The following is a 17,878-nucleotide window of genomic DNA, read 5'->3' on the forward strand; positions in this document are numbered from 1 at the left end:
GGTTAAGCCTCTGCCTTCAGCTCAGGTCATGATCTCAGGGTCCCGGGATCAAGCCCTGCATCAGTCTCTCTGCTCAGCAGGGAGCCTGCTTGCCTTTCTCTCTCTGCCTGCTGCTCTGCCTACTTGTGATCTCTCTCTCTGTGTGTCAAATAAATACATAAAATTAAAAAAAAAAAAAAGTGTGAGTGTGGCATCTCCAGTTCTCTGCCTTCTCACCCGCACGTGGGAGCTGGCTAAGCCTGTCAAGTACAACATGGGACGCACTGAGATCTCCAGCACAGATGCCAACCCACAGGTCCCTCCCGGGGTCTCCAGCCACGCAGTCCTGGTGTAAACCAGGATTTCTCAAACTCAGCCCTGTAGACTTTGGGAGCTGGAGAAGTGTTTAATGCCCACGTGCCCTGTAGGATTTGAGAAGCATCTCTAGGAACCAAAACTGTCTCCGGACGTTGCCAGGTGTCCCCTGCAGGACAAAACTGTTCCATAAGCCATGCAAGTCTGTCACCAATTCTCTCGGGAAAGCCTTGTGCATACAGGAGGACTACCTCCTGTCTCCCAGAGGAGGTTGTCCAAGAACCCCATGCGTCTGATCCACGTTCTTGGGATGTTTATACTGAGCTGTGATTCTGTTCTCAGGGATTTTACAGTTAGAAAGCACTTTGATATATGGGATCATATGGTAGACTGGGCTGGATAATGGCCCCCAGAAGATGTCCGCAGCCTCCTCCCTGGAACCTGTGGCTGTATTTGCAAGGGGAATTTACAAATGGGATTCAGTAAAGGTTTCAGAGATCAATTGATTGCCCTGGATTATCAGAGTGGGCCTGGCATCATCACAAGACTCCTTATAAGTAAAGGAGGGAAGCAGGTGAGTCGAGATCAAAAAAGAAGGTTTATGACAGAAGCAGTGGTCAGAGATAGGGAGACATGAAGATCTACATGGCTTTGAACATGGAGGAAGGGCTCAAGCCAAGGAACACAGGTGTCCTCTAGAAGAGGAAGAGGCAAGGCAATGGAATTTGCCCTAGACCCTCCAAAGGGAACGCATCCCAGTGAACAGCTTAATTTTAGCCCAGTAAGATCCATTTCAAACTTCTGACCTCCAGAACTGTAAGAGAATAAACTCGTGTTATTCCAAGTCCCTCAGTTTGTGGTAGTTTGTTACAGCAGCAATAGAAAACTAATACACACAGTCACACAATTAGGCAGAAGGGCATGTAGCATCTCTGAGGAAGGAGGAAGGCTGCCATGGGTGGTTGTTCAGGTCACACACTACCCAAACATAGTCAGCTAAGAAGGACATGGGGGGGCTGAAATTTAGTCCACACTCCTCTTACTGAACTGTGAGCCCTTGTGGAGACTATGGCGACGATGAGGGGTTGGGGGGTGGGTAGAGAGAAAAGACACCCTTTTCTAATTCACACTCGGACACTTTCCATTTGACAAAACATGTGATCCTCAGGGAAGAGGGGCAGAGGTTCTTAATTTGACTCTCCCTGAGGTAGTCAGGAAGGCCTTCACAGAGGAGGTGACCCCTGGACTAGCTCTTTAAACAACAGGGAAGGAAAGGGGAGTCATTCCTAGGAAAGAGAATGGCACAGAAGTCTGAAAGAGCTTGGTGCACTTGGAGGAAGAGGGAAAAGCGCCACCTGGGTGGGGAGGTACTCTGGAGATGCAGGGTTCCATGTGGGACCTGCAGAGTCTGAGGGGCCTGTTAACCTTCAGGGGCAAGTGTCTTAGGAGTTCCGGCAAGAGGTCTAGGCTGTTCCACACCAGCCTCCAGACGCCACCCCAGCAACCTGGCCTGGATCAGACTCAGGGTCCTCTCCCGCCAGCCCAGCCCCACAGACTTCCGCCCCGTGGCTCCGAGGGGCGCCTGGTTGCTGAACCACTTGCTTTTCAGGGCTAGTAGTCTGTCGGTCCCTGCAGTGCCCTCCTCTTCCCAGCACTTAACTCCAAGACAAGTATTGATGGTGCCTTGACCTTCCCTAATATATTGCCACAAGGTGACGTGGGCCAGTCCTGCTGTCCCCGGCAGGCCACAGCCCCTCCCTGGCCCTGAGCAAGGAACAAGGAAAAGCCATCAAGCTGGGCACGAGGTTTGCGATACAAATGGCAATAAGTAAGTTGTTTTCAGGAGGCGAATGGGCCCCCACAGACTAATGGCCATCCATGGCTTCCTCCCTCCTCCTCCCCAAGCTTCCCCCCTCCAGAGCTGGCCCAGCTGGAAAGCTCCAGTGGCTCCAGACCCCCCTCTCCCCGCCCCCAAGCCCTTTTGCTGACAGTATAACCTTCAGGAACCTGAAATTCCTGAGTGGTCCCCAGAGCTCAATGCATCTTGAAAGAAAATTTGTGTAATGTCATTTCAGGCTGTCCCTAATCCAAAATTATTGAGGGGGGGGCTGGGACCTGGGAATTGCCTGTGACACTTGACAAATACTTGGCTTTGTGTAAATGGACAGGCTCCTGAAATAACTGCCTTTGGATGTCACATGAAGAGAAATTAATTCTTTATTAACTTCCGCAATGATAATCTAATAAACCCATCGGGCCTCCGGGCCCCAGCATTTAAAGAGCTTGGTGGTTTGGATGCAAATGTCTCTCGACCCCATTTTGTCGGGAATGTGCTCATGGAGAGGAGAAATAATCAGCTCTGGGGGTCAGGTGTCAGATCAGGGTCAAAAGGGGTGACTTTCACGGCTCCACACAGACCCAAGATTCAGGAGACTTAGCCCTCTCTGTGAAGGCCAGCTGTGCTGGGTTTCCAGGGACGGGCCTCCATTTCAGATACGCTGTTCCTTTGTCCCCCAAAGAGCATTTGTTCTGGTCAAATGACAGTCTCTCATTTTTGCTTAGATCATGAAGTCCCCATAACCATCACCCTCCAGTTCCAAAGGACGGTCATCCATTTTCTTTCAACTCCTCGGTCCCTGCCATGTGTCAGACACAGGAATCCAAGACCCCTGTCTTTGGGGGATTACAACCCAGTGAGGAAGCAAAACAACAAAATGGGCTGTGATTGTAAACTGGGGAAGTGCTATGAGGACCGAGAATATCGAGAGCAGACAGAGCCCACTTCTCCTCGGAGATGAGTCCTGGATGTGGTCACCATGCCGGCCATGCGAGCACTAGATAACGCGCTGGGTCCTTTGGGTCCAGCCTCCCTGGGGAGGTCCTGGCTGCACCACCCCTGCCGTGAGCCCCAACAGAAACAGGAGTCTGAAGGTCCGTCCTGGAGGCAGGAAGAGCAGGAGGAGGGGAAGGTAGGGGGATTATCTTTGCCTCCCAGAGCTGATGGGGGGTGCATGGGTCTTTGAGATCAGGGAAATCAGAAAACTCCAGACTGCCAGAGGCAGAAGATCCCAGCCTGATATGGTGCTTTACCCACTTGCTCACTTCCCATCGCAGGGAACTCACCACCATTCAAGGCCCCAGGGAACTCCTGATTGCCCAACTTCATTGTGCGCACGCGCATGTGTGTGTGTGTGTGTAAATGAATTTAGGGCATGATAAATGCATATCACAAACTAGCAAAGAAACAAAGTCTTATTCTATCCATGATACTAGCTCAGTGGTCTAACGATATGGATCTTCCAATGGACTTAAAAACACTAAGAATCAAACAAGAAAAAAAAAAGGTAGGCAAATGGAATTTGGGGGTGTGGAAAGGATTTTCTAAGCATGTAAGCGATAGAAGATTCACAGAGAAAAAGATAAACGAACATGACTGCATAAAAACTTGAAATTTCTCTACGTTATGGACTCAAGCAGGAGAATCAATACCCCTTTTTAAAGGGGTAAAGGTCGAAGGAGATAATTCACGAAAGAAGAAATACAAACAGCTAATATGCATATGGGGGAAAAAAATGTTCCATCATGTTCCTAATCATAGAAATGCCAGTTAAAGCTGCTGTAAGGTGTCAGCTCTCACCTATCAAATTGATTTTTAAAAAGCGTAACGACAACGTTTGATGCGGAAACCAGCGCTCCCTCAGGCTGCTGGCAGAGGCATAGACTGTGACAACCCTCCTGTTTTCTGGTATGTATTGAGAACCTTAAAACTTCGTCTAATGCCAGATTCTTCAATACACAAAGAGCACGGTTTCATAAAGAGAGAGTGGTGGTGTGAAGAGAGATGTGCAAGCCTCATCAACCAAGCACAAAACATGGACTTTCATTCAGATCCGGATTCAAGTAAGTTGTATGTGGGAAGTCGTTCTTGAGATCACTGGAGAAAATGACCAAGCCAGATATTAGATGACATTTAGGAATTATTGTCCATTTTTTTAAGGTGGGCAAAGGGCATCCTGGTTATGCCACAAGAAGTTATTGTACCTATTTAAAAAGTAAAACTTAGGGCACCTGGGTGGCTCAGTGGGTTAAGCCGCTGCCTTCGGCTCAGGTCATGATCTCAGAGTCCTGAGATCGAGTCCCTCATCAGGCTCTCTGCTCAGCAGGGAGTCTGCTTCCTCCTCTCTCTGTCTGCCTGCCTCTCTGCCTACTTGTGATCTCTCTCTGTCAAATAAATAAATAAAATCTTTAAAAAAAAAAAAAAGAAGTAAAACTTAACTTTTATAGGGGAAATAATTCAACATCAGGATCTGCTTTAAAACATTCCAACAACAACCAGAAAAAATGAGGAAGGGATAGATAAAACTGTCAGGATGTCAGTAATTGTGAAACCTGAATGATAACACAGGGTGTCTGGTTCACAACTCTCTCCAACATATATTTGTAATTTTTCCTATAATAAAAGGTGTTTTTACTATATCACTTGAACCGGTTACCTTGCTTTGAGGTTCTATCCTGAGGAAATGTTGTTCAAAAATATGCACAAAGATTTATGTACAAGATATCAATAAGAAAACTAGTCATCAAAGAAAAAACCCATTACAGCAAAATATCACATAACAATTTGTGACAACAGCCAAAGAGCTACAACCTGGGCCACTGGGGCAAAAAGAGATTTTTAAAAACACGTATCAGCCTTTGAAAAATGTTCATGTATTAAGTGATGGGAGAAGGAGAAGCAAGGTACAAAATTACAGTATTCACTATGATCCCAATTATCTTCAAAATGAATACATTTGCACAAGGGAAAAAAGGCCAAAAGGTTAACAGTGGTCATCTTTGGAAGGTATAATTACAGATGATTTTTATTTGCTTCTTTAAACTTTTCTATATGCAACAAGGTGGAAAAAATGTAATTATCTTAAGAGCTGGTGCCAAAACTCCTCTCAGAAGAACCCAGCTTTGGAGAAACACCTTCATGCACACATGGGTCTAGAAGCTGAATCCTTGAAGGCCTGGCCCAAGGGGAAATCTGACACCAGGCCCAGCTGCTCCTCAGGGCGATGTGGGCAGGGCTCTAAGGAGCAGGGGAGGCTTGGAGAACATAAACCAGAGGGGAACACAGAGGCTTTGAGTGTCCTTTGCTTTGGGGATGGAGGGGTCAGCTCATTTCCCCTGGAACTCTGAGAGATCACGTCTCTCCCTGCACCCCAGCAGACATCTCAGTAACCCGTATGTTCCAAGTGTTCCACGAGAACAGGCATTGCTTCTAAAATCAGAAAGGAAATTCGGGTTTTCTTTTTCTTTGTTAAGGGAAACCAAGTCTTATCCCAACCTGGAACCTACCTTCCCAGAGCCATCCCTAATCGCTCCCCCCCTGGATTCATCCAGATCAAGTTGGCTGTGTCTCTCCCCTGAAGGGAGTAAAGATGGCCTTCACTTCGGTGGCTGACCTGAACTCTTGTCTGGTGGCGTCACCCAGCATGCTGCTTCCCCCCAGAAGAAGCTTTTCATCCCGCTTACAAAAACCCAATCCAGTTTGTGGGGTTTTTTCCCCACTTACAGAACTGGTCTCCTTCCCATATCCCCCGCCAGCTGGCACTTCCTCTTGGGAGGTCTGAGTCCCCAACTCTTTGAGGCTCCTTCTCCCAGGTTCTTCTGGGGCAGCCCCCCCCCCACACACACACACAAAGCCATGATGCTTTGGGGTTTAGTTTTTACCTTTTCAGTTTTCTGAGGACCGCCTATCCTTTCTATGAAACCCTTGCTATTAAAAGACCCGCTGTGGTTTCTGCCTCCTGATTGGACCTGACTGATAGGCCACTGCTGGGTGTCATCTTCCCCCACTGTGCAGCTAATGGGTGCACATTTTTTTCAAATGCACCTGTTAGAGTTCCTCCTGTGAGGCTGGAACATAGCCCCCACCCGCCTAGAGATTGTTGGATCCCGTCTTCCATCTTGACCAACCCTCCCAGTCTCACACCCTCTACCAGTGTGCTCCACTGACCTGTGGCCCTCACCATGGAGGCCTCTGCGCACCCCTGACAGCCTCCCTCCCTTTCTCCTAAACCACCTTCCAAGAGGCCTTGCCCTCATCTGGGTACTCAAGAATCACACAAGAGCTGAGACAGGTGGAAAGTCAGGCACGAGTCATCCGGAAACTGCAATCCAGCCCCAGTGGGCCATGGCCAGTGTCAGCTAGCAACCCCGCGGCTGCCCCTGGGGACAATGGACCTCCACAGTGAGAATCCGGCATCTCCATCACCCAGAGAGCCACGCACGTCACGTTGGGAACCGCCGTGCCACTCTGCCTCGGAGCACATTCACCCAGGTCCAGTGTTTATGCTGTTTACTAACTTCAGAGCAAAGTAGCAGTGCAAATAATATCAAAGCCCTATTTTGCAAATTGCATGTAAATTATATAATTTTCCCAGGAATAATTTTTACATCTAATTAGCACAAATTGTCTTAACAAAAAAAAAAAAAAGTTGCATCCAAAAATAGTACATGGGTTTTGGTTACCTTAATTAGAAATATTTCCTTTAAAATGGAAATAAGCAATCTGGCAAATCAAAGAGACTCCAAGGTCAGGCTTGGGGACCCCAGATTCTCTTGGGGATTCCAGGAAGTTCTTGGAGGAAAGATCTCATTGGAAAGAGGTTCTTATCTGGGAAAGAGAAGGTCACCCAAGGTGATCTCACCTCCGGGGTCGGGGAGTTAAACCACCGAAGGAAAAGAGAAGATACGTACAGAATGCTCACTTCCTCGTAACAACCTCAACTCAGAGGTGGTCCTAGCACTTTTGTATTCCACTGGAAGCAGCTAGTCAGAACCACAGGGCAGAGAGAATAGAGCTAGAACATTCCCAGTGGAGCCTTGGAACATTCTTAATAAGCACAGGAGATGGACACTGGTGAGTTCCAGATGTCTCTGCCCCAACGTCCAGTGCTCTCCCCATAGACTGGGATTGGCTCCCTCTCCTCATCATCCATGGGCTGGATTCCTGGTCCAGTCTCCTCTGAGAGCTCTTCAGCCGGCCATCCACCTGGGAAGGCATGTCATTTCTGTGTAGGGGCTCTGGCTGCCACAAGATCACCTTCATCCATTCACAAAGATGATAGCCAGAGGCCTGCCCCCCAACCCCAAGCCCTGGGACATTTGTCAGGGTGAGGCTCCTGGTCACCACCCACAGCCCTCCATTCCTCCACCCTGCCTAAAACCTACCACTGAGTCCTGTATTCATTACCAGGACCATTACAAACCAAGGAGCTAAAACAGAAACTTATCTGTTCTAGAGTCCATGATCAAGGCACAGACCATGTCGGTGCCTCCTGAAAGCGTGAGGGAGAATGTGGTCCAGGCTTCTCTCTTCCTCAGCTTCTGGTTGTCTACTGACAATCTTTGATGTCCCTTGCCTTGTAGATGCCAAACCTTCAAGCATCCCTTGGCATTCTCCCTTCACACCGTCTTCCCTCTGCACATGTCTCTGTGTCTGAATTCCTTCTTTATGAGGACACAGTCACAACCTTGTTTTAACTTGATTATCGGCAAAGATCTTATGTCTGAATGAGGTCACATTCACAGGTACTAGAAATCGGGACTTCAACATTGGCAGGGAGGGTAGGGGGGAAGAGGGCACAATTCAACCCACAACAGGGTCCCAGCATGCTTTGAGGTCTTGGCTAAAAATGCCTTGACAGCCCTGGGCAACCCCACCTGCCCAACAACCAGAGAGATGGCTGACGCCTCTTCTGATGGGAACACCCCCACCTCCCATCCCCAGGCCCAGAATGAGTGGCTATGGGAGGTAGGTGTGGGAGAAGAGGAATGGAAGCAGCCAAACTCTGAGCCCTGCCACATCAGTAGCATCGTGAAGATTAATAATTATTAAGTTATTCATAAAGATTAATCTGGATCCCTCCTAAGAGCTCCAGACGAAGCTTGCTCCTAGCTAGAGACAAATGAAAGACACCCACCCACCAGCCCGGGAACCAAGAGAACCTGCTTCACCTCTTGGGGTTCTCTGGCCTCAGAAGCAAACCTGGGTTTGAAGTCCACCTGCCACTTTGTGGCCCCTTGAGCAGGCCTGTCCCTTTCTCCCAGGATTGAGTGAGCATGGCGTACGAGGCGTTTGCCAAGTTACGCACAAATGGGCGCTTCTGTGTTTGCTGAGCCTCCCAGGGAAAGCCTGAGGCTGGAGCCTTGCTGAAGCCGGAGCCCTGAGTCAGGGCCACACAGGCTGAAGAATGGTAGAGTGACAGCACATCACTGACACGGAGGCTGCCTGGAACTTATTTCTGCTCGTTGATGATGGTGGCCAACGCTGAGCCAGTAATGCCTAAAACAGACACAGCATGGCCCTAGAGTTGACAACACAGACAGGCAGGCGCGCGCACGCGCTTGTACACACACACACACGCACGCACGCACACGCACGCGTGCGCACTGCCTGGGTTTCAGAGCCCAGGGCCAGGGCCATTGTTCACTCTGCCCTATTTCACTTTTCTTCTGATGCTCTCAGAACCTCCCCTTCGGAGGTTCTCAGCAAGTTTATATTTGGGAATAATTGTAACGTAATTTGATACATAATTAGGGCAGAATAGAAGACTGCGTTTTTAACTACCCATACATCCCCATCTCATTTAAATAATTCCTAATATATCCAAGCAGGCTGCCTCGCGCGGCACTGATGTGTACTGAGCTGAGGATAATGAAATAAGGGATGGGAGAGGGGAAATGCTATTTCAGAGTCTGAAGATCACCAATTAATGACATGAAAAACCGAGAGGGACTCTGTTCGCTTAATGTCCCCTGCGCAAGGCACAAATGCAGACCCGCACAGGCTCCCCGGTCAGCTCCCCCAAGGCAATCAAGAGGAGCCAGAGGACAAGGAGGGCGGGGAGAGCAGCAGGAGCAGACCCGCGGGGACAGAGCTGGCACACGGACGGCCCCCGCCCCCGCCCCCACCCCCAAGACGGCCCCTTTCACATCTCACTGCCCCTCCGCCACCCTGACCCAGCCCCCACTCCCCGATGCCTCCCCTCACTCTCCACCACATGTTTCATGCCAGCACTGAGAACCAGCCAGACAGTCAAGGACCCTGTTCTAATGAAACAAGCTACCCGCTCAGCCCACCTGCTCATCACAGCCCGTGGCCCTGAAGGACATGGTCCCCATCTGTACTTCCAGCCCAGGCCATAGGCCACAGGCCACTCCCTGGACTCTCACCTCACATGCTCAGGGCCTTTGCACAGGCTTCCCCTCTGCCTGGACGCTGGCCTGACTCCTCCCCGGCTGGCTCCTGTCCATCCTCAGGCTTCAGTTACGTGTCTCCTCCTCAGAGGGGCCTTCCCAGGACTCCTGCCATTTGCTACCGCAGCGCCTTGTGTACAGACGTCCCAGCACAAACCACAAGATGTCGCTTTCATGTTCTATTCCCAAGCCCCCCGCTTCAGGGACCGTGTGGTATTTCCTCCTATGTAAGCTGACCCTAACCCAGAGCAAGCACAGAGTAGGAAGCAGCACCAGTGCTCCGTGTGTGTTGATTCTATGGGGGGCACAGCGGGGGAGGGGTAAGCAGCACTGGCCCCATGTTCCTGCTTTAGTGTCTCCCCTCCAACCCCCTGCATCACATGCTTCTTAGAATACCCCACCACCGGGCCCCTTGGGGAGGTTCATACCTCCTACTGGTGGCCTTTCTCTCTGCTACCCAAGACCTCTGCATTTCCATCACTTGTGCCCCATCAGCCAGCTCTGGGACATTACCATGCGGTTTCTCTAAGTGTGATTACCAAGCCCAGCAATGTCCCACTGTCATACAGAGAGGCAAGGAGTCTGGGTTGGGGCTGGAATGGGCCAATGAGCATGGCTTCTGGCAGGAGCTGAGATAGGGTCCCAGGAGATGGAAGTCACAGCCTAGGGCAGAAGCCCAGGCCAGCCAGGCCTCAGTGGCTAGGCTTCTGGGATGGGCCAGGAGAGCGCTAATAGTACATGCTCCTAGCGGGGCTAGCGCCTTAACAGAAACAAGAGTTCCTCCAGCACCCTTGTGCCCCTCCACCCTCACCAAACACACCTGCCCACACTCACTCCTCTTGCTTTTCCAGGACTAAGACCTCAACCCACAGTGCTGGGTGTGCACTTGATATCCAGAAAGATCCTTGCTCCGTCAGTGCAACCTACAGAACTCCCAAAGGGGAACACTTGGGGGGATTTTATTTTTCTCCCAAATGGCCTCTTAGCAGCAGATTTGACTCCCAGGATCTGGATTAGTATCATCTGCCCAGGGTATGACTGAGCTGTCCCACAACCCAGGATGGAAAATGGGCCAAAGCAGTTCCTGCCCAGGAACACAGCCTTCTCCCCTGTCCTCGCTCATCTGCCATCACCCTGGTGTCTGCTCACGGCTGGGCTGCGGGTCCCTTGGCCAAGCATCCTGGGTTGCAAGTTCCAACGTGAGCCTCCTGCCTGACCTCCGGCTCAGGTCCTTGCTAGCTTGGGAATCTTGGCAAGCATCTCCAGGGTCATTAGCTACATTCCTAGACAAAGACCAGGTCCCAAGCCCTGGAAGCACCCAGGACTCCCTCCCCACGGCCAGCCCCTCTGTGGATCAGACAGACCAAAACACCCAGGACAAGCTCCCTTCTTAAACACACGACCCTGAAGACCACCACAGTGAAGAGTGAACACGTCATACCTCCTCAAACTGGTTTTTCAGTTCGGAAAACCCTCTGAGCACACGGGGTTTCCTCCAGGCCCCGGGGCAGCATGGGGGAGGGCTGGGAGCTCGGACTTGGAAACCAGACCCAAGCTCTCTTGCTTCCTGGCTTTGTGGCCTCGGCTCCTTGCTTCCCCCTTGCTCCCGGCTCCTCACTCATAAATGGAGGTAGATGTGTTGCCTCTTTCCAAGAGCTGCTGTGAGAGAGCAAATGAATTAATGCTTGAGTTAACCTGCAGGTCAATACTCGTTTGTCCTGTTTTGCCTAGAACTATCCCAGATTTGGCACTGAAACTCCTGCGCTCTACGGACCCCTTGCTTCCTGGGTAACACACGGGGGTCATCACCCTAACTAAATATTTGTGCGTATTTATACAGAAGGTGCCTGACACATGGTGAGTACTAAATAATATTTAAAAAATAATAAAATAAAAAAATAAAAACCTGAGCTGGGCACCAATGACATCATCTGCCAAACCGTGTCCCCATCCCAACTTGCCCAACACTGCCCCCAGAGCAGGCTCAACAGATTGATTTGGAGGGGGCCAAGCTCCTAATTCAGCGCCTGGAGCAGGCCTTTCCAGGGCCCCCATGGGAGGCAGGACCCTTCCCCTGCTGGCCTGGGACGCCTGGAGGTGTCCCTGCACCCGGAAACGTCCTGCCCCATGGCCCCTCCTTTGGCGTCAGCGTCTTTCGGCTCCAAACAGATGGGCCTCCGGGGGCCGCCCCCGCAGCCTGGGGAAGCCGCAGCCCCTTTCACACTCAGGTAAAACTTTAACCAGAGGTCTTTGGCGGCGCACTGGGCCCTGCGCTCCCATTCAGGCCATGATAAATGGCCGCTGTCACCTCGACATGAATGCCCATATTGAAGAGCCTTGCTTTCTGTCTCCCTCCCTTTCAGGCTGCCAACTTCTTCTCTCTTAAGCCACCGGGCGTCACTCACGTGTCACCTTCTCCTGAATGCCCCCCAGTCAGAGACCCTCGCCTCCCACCTGCCGACCCCTCCCCCCCCCACCCTCTCCTTCTCTCCTCCTGCTCCCCAAATCCTCTCCTCTCCCATCCCCTCCTCCTCCAGCCCTGACGTGCCCCATCCCAGGCCCTGTTGCCCCTGTCACCCACACGGTCACCGCCAGGACAGCTGACCCCACACACAGAAACTCGCCTTCACTGTCCCAACAGCCCCGGCACCCTGTCTGCAATCCTAAGCGGAAGGAGGGCAAAACCAAAAGGTAAAGTGAAAAGAGAACAGAGTCATAGTGCCCTGAAGCAAGGGTTTTTACCCCACACGCCAGGCTCTTACAGCCAGCTGAGTCTGGGTTGTGTTTCTCTGGGGAGAGGAAACCAAAGGTTTCATCAGATTTCCCAAAATGGGGCCAAGAATTGCAGCTCGGAGGCTCTGCTCATTCCAAGAGGGCCCACCAGCACTGGAAATCCCAAACTAGCTCCCTGCTCGGTAGTCAAGCCGCGCTGCTGAACCAGACAACCCCACGTCGGGGGCCTCCGTCCACGGGGCTCCCTTTCCTCACCAATGGCATAAGAGGGAGCCACACACTGAACAGCTATGGACACAGGGGCCACAACCTCCCACAGAAAGGAACGCTGCCTTGCATTCCCGTCACCGGGAGAAAGGCTGTTTTCTTTGGGAGCAGGAAATGGCCATGTGCCGGCCTATCTTTGTCAGAGCCTTCTTCAGCCCCAACACCCATCAGTCCAGTAGCTGAGGAAGCTAAAGATAGGCTCCACACGTCAGGGGCCTCTCAGTAAGCTACGTCATCGGCCTGTTAAAGAGAACAGAGTCTTTCATTCAGAAAAGTGCTGCTTGTTTCATCACTGAGATGACTTTCAAGAGGCTTTCGTTGTGGTGACAAATAGCTCTGCAAGGCTTGGGATGTGAGAAGGGCACGGTGTCCTCACACATGCCGGGGCCCCTCAAGACTACCTTTCAGTTGCGTCTCCACGCCCGCCCTGCAGACCAGAGCCTGTCCTCAGACTCCCTGCGTGTCATGAAACCCTGTACATGGTGGGAGACACATGAGGGCACACGTGAGGCATGGCTAAGTCTGCTGTTCCCAGAATACGCACAGCGCAGGAGGAAAGGAAGGGCTTCTCTCCACCTCAAACAGGGGAGCCACCCCTGAGGTAAAAGAAGGACCACAGACAGGGGCACCTGGGTGATACAGTCAGGGAAGCTTCCAATTCTTAATTTCGACTAAGGTTATGATCTCAGTGTCCTGAGATCAAGTTGCGTCCAACTCCACACGTGGCACGGAGTCTCTCTCTCCCCTTCCCCTGCTCACACTCTAGATAGATAGATAGATAGATAAATTTTTTTTAAAAAAGGGAGAAGAAGTACCACATATGAGCCTACCACAGGACATGTGTGGTCCCCTGTATTCCCAAATACAGAGCTAAGGCAAGGAACATAGTCCCAAGTAATGCCCTCCAAAATAGAATTCTACAGTCAAATACACTAAGGATACACAGCTTGTTACAACACCTTTCTTAGAGGACTGAGATGAAAATTAGCTAATTCAGGACACTGAGGAATCCCACAGTACCAGGGCTTCCCCAACCTCACCTGACAGACCGCTGAGCCCCTTCTTATGCACAGTGACCATCAACATTCCAGCAGATACACAGGGCACATTGCCTACAGAAGCTCACCCTGGACCGATAGCCAACTCCGGGTGAGTGTCATTATTATCCCATTAGACAGATGGAGGTCACAAGGCTCTAGATAGTTGAATGAGTTATCTTGAGTCTCCACAGCAAGCACTTAGCAGAGCTGGGATTTGTCCAACTGTTAAACCGGTTACCTGACCATCTGACCCTTGAGGCGCCATGAGAATGAATTTATGAAACACAGACACCATCCCCAGCAGAAGCAAGGAAAGAAAGTAGCGTTCCTGGACTTGATGTAAAACAGACAGAGAACCTGTTCTGTGTCTGGAAAGGGAAGAGGATGAAAGAGGGAAAGACAGCACAGTGGATTGTGAATCCTGCTGGAGTCTCCCCCAAGGAGTCTGGCTTGTAAAGAGTCTCATCACTAGTAGCTGCTTCCCAGCATCTTTCCAGCTGCTGCAATCTGGAGGTTTGCCTGGGTTCTGATATATTTCTTGCATTGGTTTATTTCACCTCCTGATCAGGCCTGAGGGCTGTCAAACATAGACCAACCTCTCATACCCACTTCAAAAGAAGGAGACAGGGGCACCTGGGAGGCTCAGTGGGTTAAAGCCTCTGCCTTCGGCTCAGGTCATGATCCCGGGGTCCTGGGATCGAGCCCGACATCCAGCTCTCTGCTCAACGGGGAGCCTACTTCCTCCTCTCTCTCTGCCTGCTTCTCTGCCTAGTTGTGGTCTCTGCCTCTCAAATAAATAAATAAATAAATTCTTAAAAAAAAAAAAAAAAGATGAAGAAGAAGAAGACAGAAGGTGAGGAGGTCAGACCCAGAAAGAGCTAGAGGCCAACATCAAGGAGAAAGAGCTAGAGGCCAACATCAAGAGGCCAACATCAAGAGGCCAACATCAAGTGGAAAGAGGGTTGGCCTGATCCCAACCTCTGAGGCCCTACAGCAAGCAACTCTCAAGATTTCCATCCATTGCAGGCTCCAGAAAGAGAGGTTGACTGGCCTGAGCTAGTCAACATGTGGCAACATCCGCCAGCTATTATGGGTCCAGAGATGATGGGCACATGACCAAGGTTGGTCCAGTCCCCTTTTCCCTGTATATTAGTTATCTAATGCTGTGTAACAAATTATCCCAAAAGTTAGTGGTTTGAAACAGTAATAACCATATACTATATCTCAAGATTTCTCGCCAGGAATTCACAAGTGGCCTCTTTGGGACATTCCAGCTGAGGACATCTCATGAGGTTGAAACCTGATGTCAAATGAGGCTGTCATCATCCGAAGGTTTGACCAGAGCTGGAAAATATGCTTCCAAGAGGGGTCCCTCACATGCCTGACAGGGGGGTACAGGCTGTTGGTGGGAAGCTTCCATTCCTCTCCTCACGGGCCCCTCCGCAGAGCTGACTGGTATCCTCCCAGCATGGCTGCCGACTTCCCAAAGGGAGCAATCCAAGATACCACGGACAGCTGAAATGACCTTTGTGACTCAGCCTCAGAAGTCCCACCACCATTTTCACCATGTTCCAGTTGTTAGGAACAAGACATTAAGTCCAACATTCATTCAAGGTTGGGAGGATTGGAGTCCACCTTTTAAAGAGAGGAAAACCAGTCTCTTTCCATTCACAGTTCTCTCTCCCTTGATGCATCACTCAGCCGCAGAGATGGAGTCCAGCTCCTTTACTCTTTTTGTTCCTTGACCTTATTAATTCCCCAGCTTGAATTTGATTACGTGTTACTTGCAGCCAAAGGCACTCTCACAGACACACAGATTTTTAAACAATTATGATGCAATGTGGTAAGCCCATAATCAAAGTATTCATACAGTTTTTCACTGAAGACAGCAGGGGGGAAAAAAATCCACTAACCCAGCTTGGGGAAGACCAAGAGAGGTGACCCCAAACTCAGCTATGACTGGGAAGCTGGTATTGCTGATTTGAGGTTTTGGGTTTTTTATGCCTTTTTAAATTTTGGTGGTATTTTACAACAAGAATTGACTCTATCTCTAGGCTATGGGCTGAAGATGAAACATTCAGGCATCTTTCTTGATGAGTAGTTCTAGATTTCTGTTACCAAATAAATAAATAAATAAATAAAACCCTCTCATTATTAAAAAAAAAAAATCTGGACAATTCTGCTATGTGATTTCAGTATCACATTTCTATACATTAGGGATCTTAACTCTTATGAAAATCAAATATAAAAAGAAGAAAATTGAGCAAACTTGAACCTAGATCGAGAATCACCTCATTATTATTAATGAATAATCACCCTCACATTAATGAATTAACTTTAAAATATCAAGCTTAAGTACTAATTAACCTTTAATCGATGCTTTAAATAAATTTCATTGTAGTTACTTTACAAAGTAAAAATATCATTAATAACATAATGATATGTTCAATGTTATAATCTTTCAGACACTGTGATTAATAGATAGTATTTCTTTAATTTTCCAAGCTTGCTGTTTTTTAAATGATATTAAGCCTGGCCAGAGGGGGGGTGCAGTGGTGGTGGGGAAAGTAGAAGCCAGATCACGGATGTCCAGCCAAGTCACTAACACTGAGCAACCTCCTGAGGTCTGGGCCTGGTGAACACACAGTAGCTACACTATCCATCAGAAAAACATCTGGTTAGGGCATTCGTTTTAGGTCCCAAATAAGCTTCCCTGAGTCCTTCCTGATACCTGACCCAGCTGGTCACATAGAAATAACCCCAAATCCAGAAGAAATGGAACCAGGCCCCCAGCACACATCCTAGTTTGCAAGAGACATGAGCAGCCCAATTCTTTCTTTTCCAGGGTGAGGACAGGGGTCCTCCCCCAAAATCCTGCAAACCCAGCCACTTGGTATACTCCTGAGAAGTAAGGAGTTATGGTTGTCATTATGGAAGAGTTCCCATGCACCAGACCTTCTAAGAAATACTCTCTAGGTATTATTTTATTACATCTTCATAGTGACCCTGAGAGGTAGGCATAGTGGGGACCATCAATGAGAGCCAATGCCCATGGCTTCCTCTGTACTTCTTCCACCCTGGCCGCTAGTTTGGGGTCATGAGACAGAGCTGTAGCCCATGGACTATAGGTAGACATAAGGCATACCACTCCCAGACCTAACCCCTAAAACCAAGGTCTGCAAACACTTTCTGCAAAGGACCAGGTAGTAAAGATGCAGGGCCCTAGGGTCTGTCATTGATAATAAGTAACTTAATGGGCATGCCTGTTTCAATAAAACTTTATTTACAAAACCAACCAGATACACATTTGGCTCATGGGGTGTAGTTTGCCAGCCTCTGTCCTAAAACATCTCTCTACATCCTCATTCTTGCCTGGCTTAATACAAAGGATCCAGCAGAGAGCCTTGGGACGGCCTTGGGGGATGACAGAGCCACTAAATGGAAGAGTCTAGCTCCCTGAATCACTGCTATAAGGGGCCACCTAACCCAAGTTGTCCTGTGATGGTAGCCAAAAATCACTACATTATGTTTAAGCCACAGAGATTTGGGGGATTGTTGGTCATGCCCTCTTGCATTAATTAACCTGATTAATAAAGTCGGTTTTTTAATTGTTCCATACCTTTAACTGTCCAGCTCTTTCTAGCCCAGGTAAGTGGCTCTTTCCACTTTGGGAAGAGGCTATGATTCTTCTTTTTTTTTTTTTTTTAAGAATTTTATTTATTCATTTGACAGATAGAGATCACAAGTAGGCAGAGAGGCAGGCAGAGAGAGACAGAGAAGCAGGCTCCCCGCTGAGCAGAGAGCCCGATGCGGGACTCCATCCCAGAACCCCGGGATTACGACCTGAGCCAAAGGCAGAGGCTTTAACCCACTGAGCCACCCAGGTGCCCCAAGAGGCTATGATTTAAGCATAGACCGCCAAGGGTAGCCCCAAAACTATGTGTTAGTGGTGAACTGGACGACAGCCTTGGGTACACACACCACCGCTGACTCCACACCATCGGCCGTCGGTAATCGCACCTGTGTGACAGCTAAGATGAGGCTCCAAGAGGGATGTGATCTTCCCAAGGCGACAGTAAAGAAACAGTAGAGCCAGATCTAAAATGACCAACTCATCTAGACTAGCTGGGACTCTCTTGGGTGGTATCCCAGAAAGTCTCACATCCATCTTGGGCAACGGGGCAGGCCGGTCAGCACCCAGAACTCAAGCCCAGGTCTGTCTGACTCCGAAGCCCATCTTCATGGCCTTGCAGGAAGCAGGGTTGCAGGAGACCCTGTCCGACTCGGCCTGATCC

At 49.7% G+C, this 17,878-nt stretch overlaps 1 long non-coding RNA gene across 1 annotated transcript in view; it reads right to left on the reverse strand.

Moving 5' to 3' along the window:
• LOC309871074 overlaps positions 1 to 11,196 on the reverse strand; it is an 85,872-nt gene extending 74,676 nt beyond the window's left edge. Inside the window, exon 1 of the long non-coding RNA XR_014315010.1 lies at positions 10,985 to 11,196. This is a non-coding gene — a long non-coding RNA (uncharacterized lncRNA). The remainder of the gene's footprint in view (positions 1 to 10,984) is intronic.
• Between the last annotated feature and the right edge of the window lie 6,682 nt (positions 11,197 to 17,878).

This window comes from Mustela nivalis (genome assembly GCF_964662115.1).
Source record: "Mustela nivalis genome assembly, chromosome: 8".
NCBI lineage: Eukaryota > Metazoa > Chordata > Mammalia > Carnivora > Mustelidae > Mustela > Mustela nivalis.